The sequence below is a fragment of the Mauremys reevesii genome, linkage group 2, assembly GCF_016161935.1.
Source record: "Mauremys reevesii isolate NIE-2019 linkage group 2, ASM1616193v1, whole genome shotgun sequence".
Lineage (NCBI taxonomy): Eukaryota > Metazoa > Chordata > Testudines > Geoemydidae > Mauremys > Mauremys reevesii.
The window spans coordinates 261,359,529-261,381,357 of record NC_052624.1 but is presented as its reverse complement, the minus strand read 5'-3'; positions in this window follow the sequence as shown (position 1 = coordinate 261,381,357).

The following is a 21,829-nucleotide window of genomic DNA, read 5'->3' as shown; positions in this document are numbered from 1 at the left end:
TAGAAAGAGACCTTCTAAAACATTAAAATGTATTACTGGCACGCATAACCTTAAATTAGAGTGAATAAATGAAGACTCGGCACACCACTTCTGAAAGGTTGCCGACCCCTGACATAGAACAATATATTAATTAACACTTAATACTAAACATCCAATAAGTACTGATCAGGCAGTTATCAGATGGGTAGGGAGATCTCACTCAAACCACAGGCATTCAGCCATATACTCTAGGAGTAAAAAGGTGAAAAGGGAAGATTACATTTACAAAAACTTCCTCAGTTCCCTCTGAGATCGTCTATGGTCCTTCTGATCTGTCACAGCTCATGAGCGGTGTTCAGAGAGCGTTGTCTGGTGGTGATCTGTGTGCTGCTGCTTGCCGAGTTGCTCACTGCTGGCTCCTCCTGAGGTAAAGTGTCCCCTCAGGCAAGAGAGATGGAAGCCTGTTCACCATTGCTGCTGGGCTGCTGCGAAGGCCTGCTGGCAGGGTGCCAGGAGCTGCTGTTGCTACTGCTGTTGCAGTGGCTAGCTTCCAAGCAGTTCTTCAGCTTTTCAGGTGACATCTCTTGCGCAGGTATCTTCTCATAGGTGTTTGGCAGCATTCCGCTCTCTTGCTGATCCCTATCCCTACAGAGCTTTAGCCTGCCGATTACTGCCTTTATATAGTTTTAGCTCATTAGCTATTAATTTATTATCACAATTCAGCCAGTTTTAGGGATTTGCATATTCTGTTTTATGTCATGTGTACTGACATGTGACATTACAATTTAGCCAATCAGCTTCCAGAGATTAGCATATGTTAATTATTAATTAGCATATGCTAATTAGCAGGCCTGTCGATTAATCACAGTTATCTCACACAATAAACTCAAAAAGATTAATCGCAGTTTTACTTGTACTGTTAAATAATAGAATACCAATTGAAATTTATTAAATATTTTTGATATTTTTCTACATTTTCATATATACTGTATTCTGTGTTGTTACTGAAAGCAAAGTGTACATTATTTTTTATTACAAATATTTCCGCTTTAAAAATGATAAACAAAAGAAATAGTATTTTTCAATTTACCTCATTCAAGTACTGTAGTGCAATGTCTTTGACATGAAAGTGCAATTTACAAATGTAGATTTTTTTGTTATGTAACTGCACTCAAAAACAAAACAATGTAAAACTTCAGAGCCTACAAGTCCACTCAGTCCTACTTCTTGTTCAGCTTATAGCTAAGACAAACAAGTTTGTTTACATTTACAGGAGATAATGCTGCCTGCTTCTTATTTATAATATCATCAGAAAGTGAGAACAGGCATTTGCATGGCACTTTTGTAGCTGGCATTGCAAGGTATTTACATGCCAGATATGCTAAACATTCATATGCTCCTTCATGCTTCAGCCACCATTTCAGAGGACATGCTTCCATGCTGATGATGCTCGTTAAAAATAATGCGTTAATTAAATTTGTGACAGAACTCCTTGGGGGAGAATTTTATGTCCCCTGCTCTGTTTTGCCCGCATTCTGCCATATATTTCATGTTATAGCAGTCTCGGATGATGACCCAGCACATGTTTGTTTTAAGAACACTTTCACTGCAGATTTGACAAAACACAAAGAAGGTACCAATGTGAGTTTTCTAAAAATAGCTATAGCACTCAACCCAAGGATTAAGAATCTGAAGTGCCTTCCAAAATCTGAGAGGGATGAGGTGTGGAGCATGCTTTCAGAAGTCTTTAAAGAGCAACACTCCAATGCGGAAACTACAGAACCTGAACCACCAAAAAAGAAAATCAAGCCTCTGCTGGTGGATTCTGACTCTTATAATGAAAATGAACATGCATCGGTCTACACTGCTTTGGATTGTTATCGAGCAGAATCCATCATCAGTATGGAAGCATGTCCCCTGGAATGGTGGTTGAAGCATGAGGGGACGTATGTATCTTTAGCACATCTGGTATGTAAATATCTTGCCACGCCAGCTACCACAGTGCCATGAGAATGCCTGTTCTCCCTTTCAAGTGCCCAGACCTAAAGTGTGCACTGTGCTTAATAGATATAAGATAGGGACTGATCCTGCAAACCCTTACTCACGAAGTGGTCTTTACTCACCTAACTTTTATAGGATCACTTGGCTGGGTTTGCAGGGTTGGAGTCCAAGTAAAAATATAACAAAGTGGAAATGCAAAGAAAGGGAATGGATAACTGCATTAAGAAAATGACCTTGCTTGGGTCTTTAGTATACCTGTCATTGACAATAGCTTCAATGTCCCCTTCCCATCTTTTATCCTCTCCTATCTCTATGTCTTTTTCCATGTTTCCTCTATGAAGTACCCTCTGTTTTCCAGTCACCACCCTCTGCTCATTTGCATCCTTCCTGAACATAAATGCAACCACTTGGGGAATAAGAGGGATTTTTTCCCTCAGCTTTTTGCTTCCCAGTAATGATCCTTTCAGATGTTACCCAGGTGCCCTCACTAATTCCATAGTTGCTGCTCCTGTGCTCTTCTGCAATTGTGGCCACCAGTAATTAGGAGGTTAGGCAGCTGGATGGCATAAGAGTACAAGTAGTGGGGAACTGGCTATAGAGGTAGCTAAATTCCAAGACTACCTCCAGCCTTTCTTGGGGTTACAAGCCAACAGGAGCAGCCTGAGTTATTCCCCTCCATACATGTCAAAAGTGAGCAACAACATGATCTTATTATGGTAGTCTGTAATCATTTATTCCTCTCTATGCCTTTCTAAAATTAGTTTGTAAGCTCTTTGGAACAGAGACCAAATATTGACCCCATTAAATTCAATGGTAGCTTTGCAATTGACTTCAATGGAGTTTGGATTTCACTGTGCTCTTTGAAGCATCTAGCACTGTGACATTCTGTGGTTCAATTCAGACCAGTAAGGGGTTGTGTTACCACCTGCCCTGCAACCCTGGGTGTCTTAAATGCTATGGTGCTGTGGCTCACAGCCCTGACACCAACAGGCCACATAGAAGCATGCAGGTCACCACCGTCCAGTTTCTTTTTGCAGAGTGACCCCAATCCTGTCCCAGTCCTAAATTTTCCCTGAGGTATCCAGCCCTCACACTGAACACTCACAGAAGTTACTGAGTTTGCTGCTCTTTTAAAGAGTAAGTACACTACAGCTTATTATCTGGACTAAACACACCCTTCCCATCAAACACATCACTAAATTGGTTTATAGTAACAGTAAAACAAATTTATTAAACAAGAAGTCATAGGATTAAGTTATATCAAGGATAAGGAATAAAGATAGAGTCACATGCAAACAAAAGTAAAATATATTTCTAAGACTAAAACTTAATTTTAGCAAGTTACAGTCCTGGCTTAAAGCAGGTTTCTCACCTAAACTGAATTTTTCAGAGAGTTCAACCCCCTTGGTTGAAGGTTCCAACGTTCTGTGATTTCAGGAGCTCTGGCCCTTTGAATCCGCCAAGTGCAGTAAACCTTTGAAATTCTATGAAAAGTAAGCCCAGACAAAGCTTCTCTCTCCTGCTGGGGTATAGATGCAATGCTGTCTTTTCAAAGTTCAAGAGGCAGGGAGATTTCCTGGTAGTGCAATCTTATCCCCCAGCTGATTAGTAGGTAAAAGGGGCTTCCATTGTTTTGATTCCACACTTCTTAATTTACACTGAAGACAGGTAAATAGCTGCCTTCCCTCCTGTCTAATGTATCTCCCTGTGTTTGATCACAGACTTTAAAGCATCATATCAATGAGAATCCATAATACTTCATATAGTGTTAATGTGTATATTTCACAACGATATTAATCACCAGTGTGTCACAGGCTTTCATAAAAGACCACACTTTTATAAGTTGATCCAATTGCTTATCATTTGTGGTTCAGACCTGCTGTCTTTATAGATAACTCACTAGTTTGATGGTTTTGTTTACCTGTTATGTTAATATACATTCATTATCTCTGCCTGACAACCAGGCTGGTCAAACAAGCAAACAAAAATTCCTGTGTCAAAGGCAGACTGTGCTTATGCATTGCTTGCCAAACATATTTTCATAACGTAATTCTAGCACATATTTATAACTCTTTATGCACACACCATACATACCTCATGCAAAACGGGGACAAAATTAGAAAAGCCAAGGCACAAATAAGAGAAAACTAGCTAGGGACATAATGGATAACAAGAAAACACTTTACAAATGTATTAGAAGCAGGAAGAAGACCAAAGACAGGGTAGGACTATTTCTAAATGACAACAACAACAAACTGCAGCAATGCCCAAAGTTTTAAATGCTTTTTTTTTTTTGGTTTAGTTTTCAGCAAAAAAATATTAGCAGTAATCGGACAATTAACGTAGTGAAGATCAGTGTAAATGGGGTAGAACCTGAGGCTAAAATAGGGAAAGAACAAGTGAAGAATTACTTAGACAAGTTAAATGTCTTCAAGTCAGCAGGGCCTCATGAAATACATCCTAGAATACTTAAGGAACTAGCTGAAGAAATGTTGAGCCATTAACAAATATCTTCCAGAACTTGTGGAGGATATGAGTGATCCCAGAGGACTGGAGAAGACAAATATAGTATCTATCTATAAAAAGGAGACTAAAGACAACTCAGGGAATTATAGACCAGTCAGCTTAACCTCAGTACCCAGAAAAATAATGGAGCAAAAAATCAAACATGTTGTAAGCACCTAGAAAATAATAAGGTGATAAGTAACAGTGTTGTAAGCAAGACACAAGAAATAATTCTTCCACTTTACTTAGCACTGATAAGGCCTCAACTAGAGTAGTGTTTCCAGTTTTGGGCACAACTCTTTGAGAAAGATGTTGACAAATTGGAGAGAGTACAGAAGACAGCAACAAAAATGATTAAAGGTCTTGAAAACATGAGGAAAGATTGAAAAATCTGGGTTTGTTGAGTCTGGAGAAAAGACTGAGGAGGGACATAATAACAGTCTTCAAGTATGTGAAAGGTTGTTATAAAGAGGAGGATGATAAATTGTTCTCCATAACCACAGAGGACAGGACAAGAAGCAATAGGCTTAAATTGCAGCAAGGGAGATTTAGGTTAGACATTAAGAAAAGTTTTCTAACTGTCAGGGTAGTTAAGCAGTGGAACAAATTACTTAGGGAGGTTGTGGAAGATCCATCATTGGAGATTTTTAAGAACAGGTTAGACAAACACCTGTCAAGGATGATCTAGATTATGCGGCGTCCTGCCTCAGTGCAGGGGAATGAACAAAATGACCTACCAAAGTCCCTTCTAGTCCTACATTTCTGTGATTTCTCTGAAGTAGTATTAATAATCAGTGAGTTATTTGTTTTCCAGTGATATATTACATGCTATCTTTTGGGCATACATCATGACAACAGTGTGTTAGATGCAATGAGTATGTCAGGCCCGACAAGAGTTGCTGGCAAACAGAAGTGAAACACCAGTGAGCCTCTGAGTCATAAGCAGGTTTCTGGGTGCTGCATAAACAATGTTAAGGAAGGTTTTTCTTTTCTTTGTTTATCTACAGTTCTGTTTGTTTGTTTTGTTTTTAAAGGAAGACTAAGCTGTATAGGGTTCATGAAAGGAGTGTATTTTGCAGACCTGATCCAGCACCCACTGAAAATGAAATAGACACACCCACTGACTTTAATGGACATTAGGTTGGCCCCTGAATCTAAGCTGACCAGAAACAAAACATATGAGAGATCCACAGCTGATATGACAACGATAAATAAGCGAACAAAATACTCCTGAAACACAGTAGTAATAAATGGAAAGGAAAAATTTCATACATAACTACTCAGGTGTATCCGGGCTTGGTTACACTTACATCACTGCAGTGGCACAGCTGCACTGCTGTAGCACTTAGTGAAGATGCTACCTACGCTGACGGGAGAACTTCTTCCATTGGCGGAGATATCCCTCCTCTCTAAAAGCTGTCTTGATGGGAGAAGCCTTCCTGTTGACATAGTACATTATTGAAGCAAGTAGGTTCTTTCTTAGTTTCCATGAATCTGAATTGTTTTTTGCATTAATGGAAAGACCGTCTAAAGAACATATTCCACGCACTGCTGGTGGTCAATTATTTATCAGATGCAATTGCTCTTTCATCTGTTTTAATGTTACATGCAATTTGTTCATTCACTTCTCTGCAGGTGAAATTATACCCTGCTTCTTGAATTTTTCTAGTTGTTCGCAAAGCTTATGGCACTAGATAAGCCTCATAGAGAAATTTAGGTCTGATCTTTTTAACTACTCTTTAACTGTTTTATTGTAAAGGAGAGCTGGGGAAAAAAAATTTCAACCAAAACTTTTTTCAGCAAAAAATTTGTTGACACCAAAACATTTCAAGTATCAGAGGGTTAGCCGTGTTAGTCTGTATCTGTAAAAAGCAACAGAGAGTCCTGTGGCACCTTATAGACTAACAGATGTATTAGAGCATAACCTTTCATGGGTGAATACCCACTTGGTTCTGATGAAAGCTTATGCTCCAATACATCTGTTAGTCTATAAGGTGCCACAGGACTCTTTGTCGCTTTTTACAAAACATTTCATGAATTTATGCCAATTTCACTGAATTGCCTCACTCTGAAACAATCAAACAAACCCCGAAACTAAAACAAAAAAATCTGAAAAAAATGTAAAACATTTTTTGACATTTTGATTTTCTGATTTGAAATGACTTTTTGATTCAAAATTGTCTTTAATTTTATTTTAAAATATGAAAACACTTCAAAAAATGCACTACATCAAAATAAAATGTTTAGTTTCAGATCAAACAAAATTGTTCATTTGATCTGAAATTATTTTTATTTTTTACTTTTTGATTTGTCAAAAATTCTGGAAAAAATTATTTTCATTTTAACCCATATTCTCTTTTTGGAATTGCCAGAGAACCAAAAAAAACAATTGTTTGTCCAGTTCTATTGTTATGCCTTTCACTGGCCCCAGTCCACATCAAAAGCAGATGCAATTTTTTCTTTTATTTTCACCACCTGATGTAACATGTGGTGCATGGTACTCCAATACAACTTTCTCTCAAGCCATGTTTGCCAGTTAGTGAAGGACTATTTCCTTCCAAAACAATTAATGATAACAACAAACAGCAGACTTGACCTGCGGGTATCCTTAAACCTCTATTTCCTTCTTTTCAATATTACATCAGTTTCTTCTTATTTAACAGACACTATTTTTTGTTTGTAAATTTCTTCAGAAACTGAATACTGCAGCACCTGTAGCAATTTCCATCTCATTTCCACTATTTAAACTACTATGGAATATTTGAATCCCACTTATTCTGTGGTATAAACAATTCTGAAACATGGGATTAATTGCAAGCGATTCCATTATGGACAGGCTCAGATTCTGTAAAGGACCTTTCCATATCCACAGAGTTGCAGTGGTGCTCCACATAGTCTGGCAAAATACCCTCTTTTGCTGAATTCTTTTCTCTCTTGTGGTGCACAATGAGCACTAAACACCTTTCATACCTCAGCTTCTGCACTTCAGTTATTGTATAAATATTACTCTGGTTAATAAGATGTTTCCAAACAGTGGAAAAACAGTTTTCCCCTCTTCCCCCAATTTACTGTTATCTTCTTGGGCATAATGATTCCAGTCTTTCTTGCCTACGGACCAAGCCTCCCGTAGTCATATGATAGGAAGGCAGTGGTGCTCTCTTGACTTGCCAGATGTTTCTCTTGGTGGACTCAGTCACACAGTCCTTCCATAATAAGTTCCTTAGTCTGTGAACAATGTTTTCTTCTCTCTTAGTTCAGGATTTCTGATTCCAAATGCAAAATGGTTCCTGGGGGACTCCCTCAGACAGCTACTGAAATGGCAGATTGTGGGCAGCCAGAAAGTTTCCTTTATGAGAGTTATATCTTTCAGCAAGGACTTTGGGGTTGGGGTACATAGTGTTTTTTTAAACACGTCAGACAAATCCTCATATTCACCCTGTTTTTGAGGTTAAACAAACACAAGCCTTCCAAGACAACAAGGGTCTCACTTTGAACTAGTAAGGAAAATTACTCAATTAGTCAAAAAAAAATTACGTAAGCAAAAATTATTGGACTGAGTACAAGATTAACTGGGTGGAGTTCTATGGCCTGTGTTATACAGATCAGACTAGATGATTTAATGGTCCCTTCTGACCTTACTATGAATCTATGAAAATGTTTTTTTCTTTCAGCTCTCTTTAGTGTCACTGTTGCAGCTTTTTTACATACACAATCTTCACCTTTCTATCTTTATTTTTAATTTCTTCTTCTTTTTAACCAGAGACCTCTTCCTCACTGCTACTTCACCAATCACTTGGCTGTTTCCAATGATATCACCCAAAGGATCTCATCCTTGTCTCCAGTGATTTTCTTGTTAACTCTTCCAAGCCCCAGGCAGCCATTTGTGCCTTCTCATTTATCTGCAAAAACTTTATTTAGACCGGAATAATAAACAAGTGAGTGCAGTGAGGGGGCATCATTGTTTATAAACCACATCTAGCCCAACATTGTCCTGAAGTCCATCTCCAACCAACTCCAGCTGCCACCGTTTCCAACTCTTGTCTTGTGCCACACAAAATGTCCCAGACCTTAAAGACTCAGCAAACCACGCACAGTCACTGCCATTCTTGAAGTTCAATGCTGTACAGAAATCAAAAGATTCTTATATATTCCAACTGCTTTAATGAATGCAGGGCACATGGCCATAAGGTGTCACTCCAATATGGGATTCATTTTGTTTTCCAAATTACACCTAGCCATTAGAAATTTTAGGAAGAGAACTCAAATCTCCAGAAAAGATTTATTATTTCACTAAGACTCAAATGGAGCCAACAATCCATTGGCACTTAAAAAAGAAGCAACAACCAAAAAAGCATGGAATCCATTAGAAAAAGAGTTTTCCAGGGAGGTGTGAATGAATGACTGTGACAGTCTCCTTTGGAGTTTCTAGCTGATGAGGGCTCCTTTCTGCTTAATTCCCAGGTCATATTTTCCTGTATGTGTGCACAGACGAAGTTGGTATGGTGCATCGCTGCACTGATCTGTCAACATACCTTAGCCCTGATCTGTAAAGTAAATCAGACTTTATATTTATTCAGTCACTGGGGTGGATCTCCTCTGACTTACAGAACTACCTCTTGGGCAAAACTATGTCAGATTTGTGCTGTGGTTTGGGTCTATAAATTCACACCAACATTTGTTTTTATCAGAATTAGATCAGTCCTGGCCGTTCAACTTTCCCCTTGCAAATGTAATCCCTGTGACAGGATAAGTGTTTTTATTTCCACTGAAAATGACTCAGAAATCTTTTCTGAAGAGATGGGCCTGAACCAAAATAGATTCCAAACAGCTTCTACCCTGCTCACCTTACAGAAACTAAAAATAATAGGCTCTTTGTTTATTTTCAATATGTCAAATTTAAAAGTGACCTGCAAAAGAAATAAAAAGGGGCTGCTTCATGCCGGTTTTTGCTTTGTATAAAGATTTGTAAAGTGATATATTTTTAAAAAAGGGTCTTGCCTTATCTTATTTTTAATGAAACACTCTATGGACATCTGGGGAAATGGCAATATCATGACATGTAGTGAAACCTGATTATTTGCAAGAGGAAGCAGTATTAATGCAGCTGGTTTAAAATGCTGGTTTTACTGTTTGTTAGAACATATGTGACTCAAAGGCCTGAATAAACATTTGGGAGAAAAGATGGCTTTGCTAAATAGTGAATGTTCCTGTTCTTCAATCCGTTCTTCTTAAAGACTGAGGAAGCTCAATATGTATCTGAGACCCCTTCCCCCACAATAAAAAGCTCAGAACTTCTATCAGGCCTTATATTTTCCTCTGAAGGGGTGATCTCTTAACCTCACTTTAGAAGCTAAAACAGGGCTTAAAAATGCAATGGTCAAGAGTCATCAGTTTCAAGCATTAGCTTCAGGGCTGGCCCATAGGTTTTTTGTGACTGCCTCAATGTCCAGCCAACAGTGTGTTAGTAACGCTGTGGCTGGTGAGTTTGGTGCCAGCAGTGTAGGGTCCCTGGCCGTGCAGGCTCAGTAAAGCAACATACAGTAAGTAGCATAGATATAAGGCCATCTTTTTTTAGCTTCATCATTGACACTTAGGAAGTTTGCTGCTCATAGGTCTCATCCAGAAAAATTGAGCTCTGAGCTAAATCTTGTGGCACCTTATAGACTAACAGACGTTTTGCAGCATTTTCCTCTACTTGCATCCGAAGAAGTGGGTATTCACCCATGAAAGCTCATGCTGCAAAACGTCTGTTAGTCTATAAGGTGCCACAGGATTCTTTGCTGCTTCTACAGAACCAGACTAACACGGCTACCCCTCTGATACTTGAGCTAAATCTTGTCCCCTGGGCCAATCCTGAGTAAAAACCACACCTATTCCCTTGGCCATTGCACCTTCTGCACCTGTGTGCATGGGGGAAATTGTGACAGTCTCTTCAGCCACTGAGCTAGCTGATCTTCCAAATGTCATAGGTAGGCTGCCTTCCCAGGATCCCATCTAAGGGATGAACTTCTTTCCCAGAAGTGCCTCATGTTTCCAATTAGTTCGTTCTTGCTGGTGGGATACTCTCTGAGGAGCCAAGAGTATTGCCTGCATAGCCTATGACTCTTCTACTATTCTGTTCCACTGGTATTACAGCACAGCTCTCCTTCCTTTCTCATTGGCAACCACTTATATAGTCCCACTGGTCATCATGACTGTGAATAGGAGAGGCGATGTTTTAGATGGGAAGCCAGCTCAAGGGTATTTGCCATGGATCATGCCTCACTACAAGCCAACATTCCCTTGAGAGTCTGACCCTGAGCCTAGATAAGCAAAGTAATTTACAAGTAAGACTAAAAATCCAGGCTGATGGTCTTGCCTTAACACTGAGTATTAGTATTTTGAAAAAAGAAATAATATACTTTTTTTCTTTCTCAACAGAATGAAAAAGTCCAAATATATAGTCCAGGATTTTCATTCCTAATTGAATTTCTGTGCTTTGTGGGTTTAAAAGTTACAGATGTAAAACTTCAAACTTGGGTTCCTTTTTGGAGCTGAGGGGTGATTTTATTGCTAACACAACGTTCTTAGTTAAAAATCATCCAATAGGTCTTACCTGTGAGAATCTTATGTGGCAATTTGAACAATTAGTTTAATAACAGAGAGCTTATTTTTGAATGTGATATTGTTTTCTGAGATGGAGTCCAAGTGAAAGGAGCTTCCTTTGGTTCAGGCTAACATCTTGGAAAGAAATGTGCTAAATATTCCATTGACATTGATGAGAGTACATACATATTAGGCTTGCATAAAGTCAGCCAACTATTAAAAATGTAAGTGGCCTAGCAAATTGAGAACCGCACTCCTATTGTGAGCCCTTAGTTAAATCCCATGCATATCTGTTCAAAATTTATCTCAGTGTGCTAATTTGAGTGGCTATGCCTAAGATAGGTAACAATGAAACATACATGCAGAGCATCTCATAAGGCACTGCAGTACTTCTGCATATTGTTTAAGTGTACTTGTAATGTGCTTTACACATTTAAAATATTCATATTATTTGTTAAGCATGGATGGTATACTCAGTGCTTGTGATGGAGTCAGTGTAGTTTAGCAGTTTATGAATAGGTTCAGAGAGTTTTCCTTAGGCTGGTATTCATCTGAAGGCAGCTTTCCTTTGGAGGAAAGCTCTGGCCCTGCCCATTTTAGGACTGATCCCTTAAGGGCAGTGAAGCCATTTGCTACCCTTTCATATAAGCACTTCTGAGAAGCCCAGGGCCCACTCTAGTTATGGAAGGAGTCATACTGGGGGAGCTCCATTATTGATACATTCTGTTGCTCAGAAGTTGAGACATTCTAATGTCCAAGGTCAGGCTATTGTTATTCTGAGGGCAGAGAAGAGTGTGTTTCTTTTTTGCCTGAGCTATAGGCTGTCCATTCAAAAGTCTTAGTGTCTCTTACCCAAGTCAAAAGCATGGGCATTTATAGTTTAAAATCCTGCACTTTTTGAGGTAGTGTCAACATTTTATAAAACAGCTATTGAACACACCCCACATCTTTTCCCTTCCTAATCTCAGAAGGGAGCCACAAGCGCTATACAGAGCACCCAAATAAAGAGAGCCCCTCTCCTGAAGAGTTTTACAGGTAAACACTCGGAGGCCTGGACATACTGGGAAATCCAGATGTTTACAGGGTGGTGGCTTGGCTGAGTCAAATCTTAAATCTTATTACTAAATGCATGTTACTAACTTTAGTCTGTGTGGCTCAATACATTCTCCTTAGTTACCTTTGTATTTTTTACCATTATGTTGTAGTGAATGCAGTGTTCATGAAAGAGGCCAAATTAACAGCCCTGGTGATGAACAGTTCTCTGTTTATTCACAGATTGAGTACAGAATGTGAAGAAACAGTGCAGCTTCCTCACATTCTCTTCCCAGCCTGACTGGGAGGGGACCAGAGTTCTATTATATTATGCCATTGTAGTAAAATCAGTGTTAGAGGGGAACCAGCCTGCCAAATGTATACAGTTTATATTTATGTAATCCCATTGACTTCAGTGTAGTTACTCCTGAGTTTTCATTAATGTAAGTGAGGAAAATCATGTAGGAAGACTGTCCTGCACTTGATATGTATATAGTTGGGAGGGACATGCACATGCTGGGGAGAATACAATCTAGATATACACTAGTGTAAATGAGATCAGAAACTATCCCATAGATATCTATGGAGTGACTCCAGATTTACACTAGTGCCAATGTGAGGAGAATTTGGCATTTGGATAATTTAAACTGGTCTTTGTTCCATAAAGGGCTCAAATCTATCTTATAAATTTCAGTTATTTTTTAAAATGCTTCCAAAACAAAGTGCAACTAATTGTTTGTAACTTCCCAAACACCCTTCAGGGCTGTGTTCTGGAGTAAAACGCTTTACATAGGGAGGTATCACAGGAGCTGCCATTCATTAATTTTTAAAACCGATGCTTCACTGAGCAACATATTTAATTACACCTAAACCTGTTGTGCTTAAACAAGAGAGATTTTTACTAGAGTAAGCATAAAGAAAAATTCATTGCAACAATTAGCCTGAGTTGCTAGGTACTGTATAGTTTATCAAACAGTAGAGTAGCTTTTCCAAGGCAAATTAATTTAAGTGCTAATCATAAAAAGCATTGGAACAAAGGTCCCAAAGCTTAAGATCATGACTGCTTACAAAACTGTATGAGACTTTTCATTGTAGAAGGCCCAATCCTACTCCCATTGAAACAAATGGGAGTGGGATCAGGCCCACAGACCATATGCACAGACCATATCCACATGACAAACTGTCTGTATTATAAATGGGCAAACAAAGAATAGTTTCTCCTTAGTTTCAAAATATAACTCATGGGGTGTCAAATATATCACTAATCACTCACAGAACCAAAAGCCACAAGCCTTAGACACACTGTGTAGCATGTAAGTTGAGCCAAGATTGGTATTCAGGGGCCTGATTCTGCTTTTACTTACACTGGTCATACCCCTGCATGACTTTATTGACTTCACTAGAATTACTACAGATTAACACTGGTGTAAGTGAAAGTTCAACAAAGCCCAGGTGAAAGACTAGTGTACGAAAGAGCTGCACCACTTATCCTCTCCTATTCCACTTTGTTTCTCAAAATAGACTTCCCAGAGGAAAGTCACACACGAAAAACTATTTTTTAATATGAAAATTCTGTCTTTAATGAATGAATGCCAGCAAATTCAGAGTAAGGTTGTGCTTAACGTGACAGTGTGGCTAGATGTCACAGCTTTATGCAAATCATCCAGTATACGAAGACTTCTCCAGCGTTGAGTAACAACAGAGTGGGTTCAAAGCAGTTTCATCCTTTACTCTGAATGTTATGATTTTGGTTTGATTCTTAGGGTTAATTTGCTCGCCAGTAGGCGGGTTCTCATCCCTTGGGCAATCACTCACATTCCTCTTGTGTGTTCATGATTCAAGACACAGTATGATGCACAAGGAATATTTGAAGAAACCTTAAAGATAATTTAGCCCAGCTTTTAAGTATGGATAGTCTGGTAATTAAAGCACTAGATTGGTACTGAGAAGATCTGGGTTTTATTCCCTGCTCTGCCACAGACTTCATATGTGACTTTGAACTTTGATTTCAATGGGAGTTGGATGCCTACAAACATTTGAGGATCTGAACCTTAATCTCTCTGTACCTTAATTCCCTTCCTGCAAAATGGGAGTAATAGTACTTCCTCACTCCCATCCTTTATTTGGATGATACACTCTTTGAGATGGGGTTTATGTCTCTCTCTCTGTTTGTACAGCACCTTGCACAATGGGGCCCAATTGTAATTGGTGCTTCCAAATTCCATTGAAATACAAAAAAATAAAAATAAAGGTTTTCTATAGAGCTATAAAATGACAAATGTGCACCTTCTGCTTTCAAATTCACACAAAAAAAAATAAATAAAAACCATTAGAAACCAGCCAAAATGCTACCCCTCACCCCTTGCTTATCTAATTAAAAATTTAAAAGAATATTTATGGGAAAAGATTTATTTATGTCAAATTTGTAGGACACAGTAACTGCTACAGAGAGTGACAAAGCTGAGGGGGGAGGCAGGGGGATCTTTATAGAAAGAAAGAAAGAAAGAAAGAAAGAAAGAAAGAAAGAAAGAAAGAAAGAAAATAAGTCTTCTTCCAGGACAACATTCTATCAGTTTTTTCAACAGAAAAATTGTACTGTCTGGCAAAATGTGTGAGGTTTTACCCATGACAAAAACCTCCATTATTTTGGGTACATGTGGGGAAATATTGCCTTGAACCAAATTCTTAGTTTCTCTTAAATTTTTGTGAAGTTATCTGTTTTCCTAAGCAATAATTCATAAGGGCAAAATAGTAATTTCATGCCTTCTAAGAGCCCAGATACCATGGTGATGGGTGCAGTATATGCCTCTAGATAGGATGGAATATCGGAATCGAGTATGCTCTCAGAACGACAAGAGTCAGAAAAAGGAAACCAAGTTTTCTAGTTACGTGATTGCTGGTCAGATCTTTGTAAATTGGAGGGAGGAAAACATAAGGATGTTATCTGATATTCTGACAGCTGTCCCGTGGGTTATCAGGTTCTGATGGGGCAGTAATGAATGGTCGACAGCAAAGTTAAACTAACCTACCTTTGTACAGGCAGAAAAGGAAGATCCATTGCCCTCTTTCTCATTCTCCCAATCTTTTGCCCTCTCTGCAAAACACCATTAAATACAAATAGGAAAGTTAAAAAAAAAAAAAAAAAGATGTGAAGGCTGCCAAGAGAGTTACCATGGTTTTAAAAGGATTTGAACCAAACAAAGCCCGAAAGAAATCAAAGGAAGAGAAAACATTAAGCAGACTAGGGAATGATCAGTAATATGATATGTTTCTATGGCTGAGTTCCAGCCTGTTGAAAACCACAGACCCCAGTGGTACTCCCGTTCAAGTCCGTGGAAAAGTCCCATTGAGTTCAATAGCCCAGGATTGGGCCCTCTGATTGGAAGTGGATTACTATGATTGTTTTAGTTGGCCTGGGTTTTTGTTTTTATGTTTCCAGTGGCTAGATATAAAATGGCTTTCTAACAATAAATGCAGTATACTACTATAGCAGCAGCAACATTCCTCTTTATTGCAGGTGGCGTCAAAATATTCACAGTCCAAAGATAATTACCCTTTTCTACCTACAATTACAGTATTTAATTTTGTGATGTAATGCAGCATGTTCAGGTTATGCCACATTCCACAATGTCATGCAGGGTGTCTATGGAAGGAGATATAAGCTAATCGGCCATGTGTATTAAAGTAGTGTCTGTGTCATTTGTAAATCCAGAGTACTGGATACTTCTTTATTAAGAAATAAGCAGATTAATCACAGAAAGATGTCATAGATAGAAAAGAGCTGGGCATTTAAACCAGGTCCATGACTGGGGCTTGTAAGTGCTATTGGAATATAAATAATAACAAAAATATAATAAATGGACTCAGGCAAGCAGGTCTCAACCATAGAAATTATTATTCATCATACAACAAGAACAAACATATAACAGAGAGTGTTCCAACCTCCAAATGCCTCTTCCTACCTGTTTTGTGATCTATGTGGCACCTGTGGAAGAACTAATTTGCATATAGCAATTAATTCCGCAAAAAAATTGCAATAGTGGCCGGCCCTCAAGGAATGGTCAGCCAGTGAAAGTTGGTTCTAATGATGCAATGTTTGAAACATAATATCTGGTAGGTATAGCTGTTTGGAATCAGACTTCAATATGACATCAAATATTGACAACATTGGCAGTTAAAGGGTCAGTTGAATTTGTTGGAATTAATCTCTTATTCTTAGTATAGGTCACTGTTTTTTATTTGGCTCACGTCTGGACTCTAAAGGCCCAGTTCCTGATTCTGTTGTCGCAACTTTGCACTGGCATCTCAGCACAAAGATTGTTTAACTAATGAGTGATGGATTCACTCTTTGCTGGAGAACCCTCTGCTAGAACCATCATATTGACTCATTCATGATCTTGAGCCCAGCTACTGACACAGGAGCCTTGAGTTAGGTCAAAGGAGCGTGGCAACCCCAGGATGCTAGGCACTGTTGGCAGCTGGTGTAATTCAAAGCAGCCTTTAGGCTTCTCTAATTTGTGCCAGGAACTGGACTGGTGCAGAACCATCCTTGATTAGTGGTGGAGAGAGACAAAGGGCTCCTTTGCACCCCCTGTTCAGCTGCATCCCATGGTCCTTGGGTGCATCTGAGATTATAGCCCTAACCACACCAGAGGGTTTGTTGTCATTTTTTTTTATTTTACTACTTGTCTTCCTATGGCCAAAATGTAATTTGTCTTTTTCAAAAAGTTCACATTGCTTTGAATAAAATATTACCACTGTTTTATTTGCTTTAGCCATAAATGTGGTTTGACTCGCAAAGTTACAATTATATTGATGGAAAAGATTAATGGAAATTTTAATCAAAATGTATCCTTATAAATATATAAAATTACTCTCTGTCAAGTACACTATTGATGCTCCAGCCACTAGGCTAACCAGTAGAATAATTTGAAGTTAGAATAATTTTGGCCATTGGACAGCTCTAGTCCTTTTCAGCTAATGCAATAAAAATATATCACAAGGCACAAGGAAAATCTTAATAAAATTGTCAGAATTGTGGTTCAGGAGTTCATACAAAGTCTCCCCTCTAGTTTATCCATTTATATTACACCAGGCACTGTATTTCATACCCAAAGTTACCCAAAAACAGCATTTAATGGAGATATACTGAAACACTGTATATTATACTTTGCTTCCTGTTGTTTTTGTTTAATGTGTATTAAGATGATAAAGATAATTGAGGTGTTGAAAATGTAATATTATATTTGATCCTGAGAGAAAAGATGGTCATTAAGACATCTCATAAAAATATGATCACACGATGGTATTTAAACTCTATCTTTGCACTATAAGGCAAACATTTTAGGTAAAAAAATCCACTGAAATTTACAGGTGTTAGATTAGCAGGAGAAAGGTTCTCCGATTGCATTAAGGGAAAAGTAGAAACATAGGAGCCACTGCTAAATGGTGCTGAGCACTTCCCATGGAAGCCAGGGACTTTGCTTTGTGACATCCTGGTTAAAAGAAGAGAGAATATATCGGTGTAGCCATTGAAGATTAGTTTTCCACCTGGCACTGTTGAGAATTGAAGATTCTGTTTCGTGTGAGCAAAGATTTTCAAATCATAAATCATTCCATTATCCTTTTAACACGTCACAATTGAGACCAGGCTTACTTGTCTGCACCTCTGATTTTGATAAGAATGTCTTATGTGAAGATTAAACAAATGTTCTATCAGACATCCCTGATGATATAATTGTAAGATGAGTTTTCAGTGGCTCGACTCCTGGAAACTTGAATGTACTGAACCTTTTTTATTGAATATCTCCCATTGCAGCGCAGATGATCTCTGTACTGAAAACTTTAATGAAATTCAAGATGTGCATGCAAGGCTGAACAGCCTGGAGTGAATTCAGTTGTGCAAGAAAGGGTTATGAGGAGGGAGGATGAGAATGAATTAACAGTGCATTTATGTTATATCATTCTCAGTAGGAAGAGAATATTTTTAATTGACTTATATAAGACAAACAAAGTAAGGATAACAGTCTTATTTGTTGAAAATAAATGGTGTATAATATCTTTGTCTGCTTATAACATGTATTTATACATTTTATGCAAGCACTTATGGTTACAATAATCTCTGTTCCTGCATCTTTGGCATAACAGAACCAGCCAGCTTTTTACAACATGCTGGGTGGTACTGTGATAATCATCAGGGTGTGCTTTCTCACTCCTGCAAACATTAAAGGCATGAGACTGTGCTGACTTTTCCACCCTGTGCAATCCACTGATTCCCCTGGGGTATGAGTCTGCAAAGAATTTGACTATTGGGAATCAGTTCTGTCTCCATTTTAAACAAGCAAATCCAAAAGGGTGTATGTATACCTTTGTGTGTTCTAATAGCACAATTTATACATTCTTTTAGTAGATGTGATTGTGAGCAGGGTATTTGATATTTGTGCTTCTCACAACTGGAAAATATTTAACCCATATTTTTGGCCATATATGTGTTTCGTAGGTATTTCTTTTCTGTTCTATGCATGCATCTAACTTGCCCATCCAGAATGACCTTCCTAGAAGTTTCTTTAACAGACATACCATAAACTACTCTAGTACCAGTAATTAGCATGGCCCTAGCATAATTTTGCCAATGTCTACTTATTCATCCCTGTCTCTTTTTAGGCGATCCTCCATCTGCATCACCAGGGATGTTGGTCTTGACACATTGTTTGTCTACTTCTTCCACAGGTATTGCCATGCATTCCTCCATGTAACACCTGTGACATTGCACTCTATATGATTTTATGAAAATATGCTAATGAGTGTGACTATAATGTAACCGGAATATGCTTCATGCAAAAGGTCTCTTGTAAGGTATGATTACAACGTTTATAATCTACTGAGTGTGGTCATCCAATTTGTATAAATGTATCATTCTTGTATCTGAAACTAGAAATATGAAATATAACTCTGAGGTCCTATTGTAATTATGCAAAGTGTGGGCCATTAATGGTGGCTTGGAATCTTGATGGCTCCCATTAACAAAGACAATTGGTTGTAAATGGCTCTGTTTACTTGTAAGTCTTCCTGTATACGTGTGTGCTGGCAAGTGGGTAATGAAGTTTTACAGTGACATGTGAAAATGGCGCCTGAACTGGAATCCATCTTTAACCTGGTGCTTTTCCATTTAGAAGGAGGGGTGGGAACCCAGAGGGTTTTGTGCAAAAGATATATAAGGAGGTGGAACAGAACAAAGGAGGCGGGAGTCATGAGAAAGCGCCTAGCTAACACCTGAGCTGGAACAAAGGACAGTAACTACAGGGGTGTGAGTGACTGCTGGACCCAGACTAGGAGGCAGTCTAGTCTGTAGAAGAGGCTTGGGACATCTCTGAGGGTGAGATTTACCTGCATTTAGTTTCTTACTATATTAGGCTTAGACTTGCAAGTTTTATTTATTTTGCTTAGTAATTTACTTTACTCTGTTATTACTTGGAACCACTCAAATCCTACTTTTTATATTTAATAAAATCACTTTTTACTTATTAATTAACCCAGAGTAAGTATTGATCCCTGGGGGAGCAAACAGCTGTGCATATCTCTCTAACCGTGTTATAGAGGGCAAACAATTTATGAGTTTACCCTGTATAAGCTTTATACAGAGTAAAATGGATTTATCTGAGGTTTGGATCCCATTGGGAACTGGGTATCTGGGTGTTGGAGACAGGAACACTTCTTAAGCTGTTTTCAGTTAAGCCTGCAGCTTTTGAGGGACATAGTTCAGACCTAGGTCTGTGTTTGTAGCAGGCTAGCATGTCTGGCACAACCAGGCAGGGCACTGAAGTCCCAAGCTGCCAGGGAAAATGGGCTCAGAGGTAGCCTCAGCACATCAGGTGGCAGTTCCTAAGGGAGTTTCAGGGTCACAACACCTATGCACACAATGTCCTCACTGAGATGGTCCATACGGGTCTCTCCTCATTCAAACTCTTCCTGAAGACCCTCATCTGCCATGATACATGATACATACAGCTGGCTGACAATGGGGAATAGTCTCTTTAAAACTTGATTTTTTATTACAATTATAGACTAAAGAAGTGAGGCCCAGATCCTCAAAGGTATTTAAGCAATTAACTCCCATTAAAATCAATGGGAGTTAAGTGCTTAAATATGTTTGAGGATCTGGGCCTGAGAGGCTAAGGAAGCTCAATTTATTTAGATTAAAAGGTGACTTGATCGTGTCCTATAATTACTTACATGGGGAAGATATTTCTGACACTAGAGAGCTCTTTATTCCAGCACACAAAATAATTATAAGGTCCAATGGCTGGAAGTTGAAGCTAGGCAAATTCAGACAAGAAAAAAGTTACAATTTTGTTTATGGTAAGAGTAATTAACCATGGGAACAACTTACCTAGGCATGGTGCATTCTCCATCACTTGAAGTCTTTAAGCGAAGATTGCATGCTTTTCTAAAGGAGATGCTCTAGTTCGAACAGAAGTTATGGGTTTGATGCAAGAATCACTTGGTGCAATTCTGTGGTCTGTGTTAATCTGGAGGTTAGATTAGAGAGTTGTAGTGGTCCCTTTTGGCTTTATAATCTATGAATCAGATACATTTCTGTCATCAGAAGTAGTCACCGCCTGCTCACTTTACTTTTTTCACTCTAAGCTTTTCACTTGCTCTTCATTTCTCTACAGGATATTGTGGGTGTTACCAGCAACAAATAAAAATAATAATGATATATGATTCAGCTGACATAGTCACCTCCAAACAGCACAATATGAGCAGGAAATTTAATACAATTTATATTCTATATGCCCTGATACCTCATATCCTTTTCTTCACCGATGCAATAACAACATTACAGATAGCCTAGCAATGTTATAGAGTGATGATTTGCAGTTAGCCTCAGTGCAGCAAAATATATATCACAATTTTTTTTCAAGCTGTGGCTTGCCTCCATTGAAAAAATCAGAGTGTAAGATATTTTTAGTTCAACTGAGAGGCATGTAACACATCACAAATGTTACAACTCCTCTACTATAAGTAGTTTCATTCAGATATTTCTCTCATGCAAGCACGTAATATGAATAATATTATATCTACCCAAGGTGAAAAGTCTACCACTGTGGATTATATGTTCATAGATTTTAAAACCTATGAAGGGGCAATTAGATCAGCTAATCTGGTCTCCTGTATAAGATAAACCAATTTCATCCAATTTTTCCTTTATTAAACCCTTTAACTTGTGTCTGAATAAAGTATATATTTCACAAAGACACCCAGTCTTTATTTGAAGACTTCAAGGGATGGAGAATCCACCTCTTCCCTTGATAGTGTATTCCAACAGCTAATCAGCATCACTGTTAAAAATGTACATCTTATTTCTGAAATAGAACCTCTATTTTACAAACTAATTAGGGATTGAGGAGTTCATAAAATTGAACGTCTCAAAATTACAGTAGGCACAGTTACTCAATTGCAGGATGGTGCACTGCATCATTCTCTTCTTGTCCAAACCATTGCAAAGTGATTCCCAATGGATGGAAGGCATTGGAGTGTGAAGGGAGAGCCACTTGTTCTTCATTGACATCATTTTCATTATGTGATTTTTTTTTGTCCACTGTGAAAAATTATTTGAAAAACCCATTCATAAAATTGGTGTTTGTAACATCAAATGTCTACTGTAATTTGAAATGGTCTAGCTTTAACTTCCAGCCATTGATTCTTGTTATGTCTTCCTCTGCTA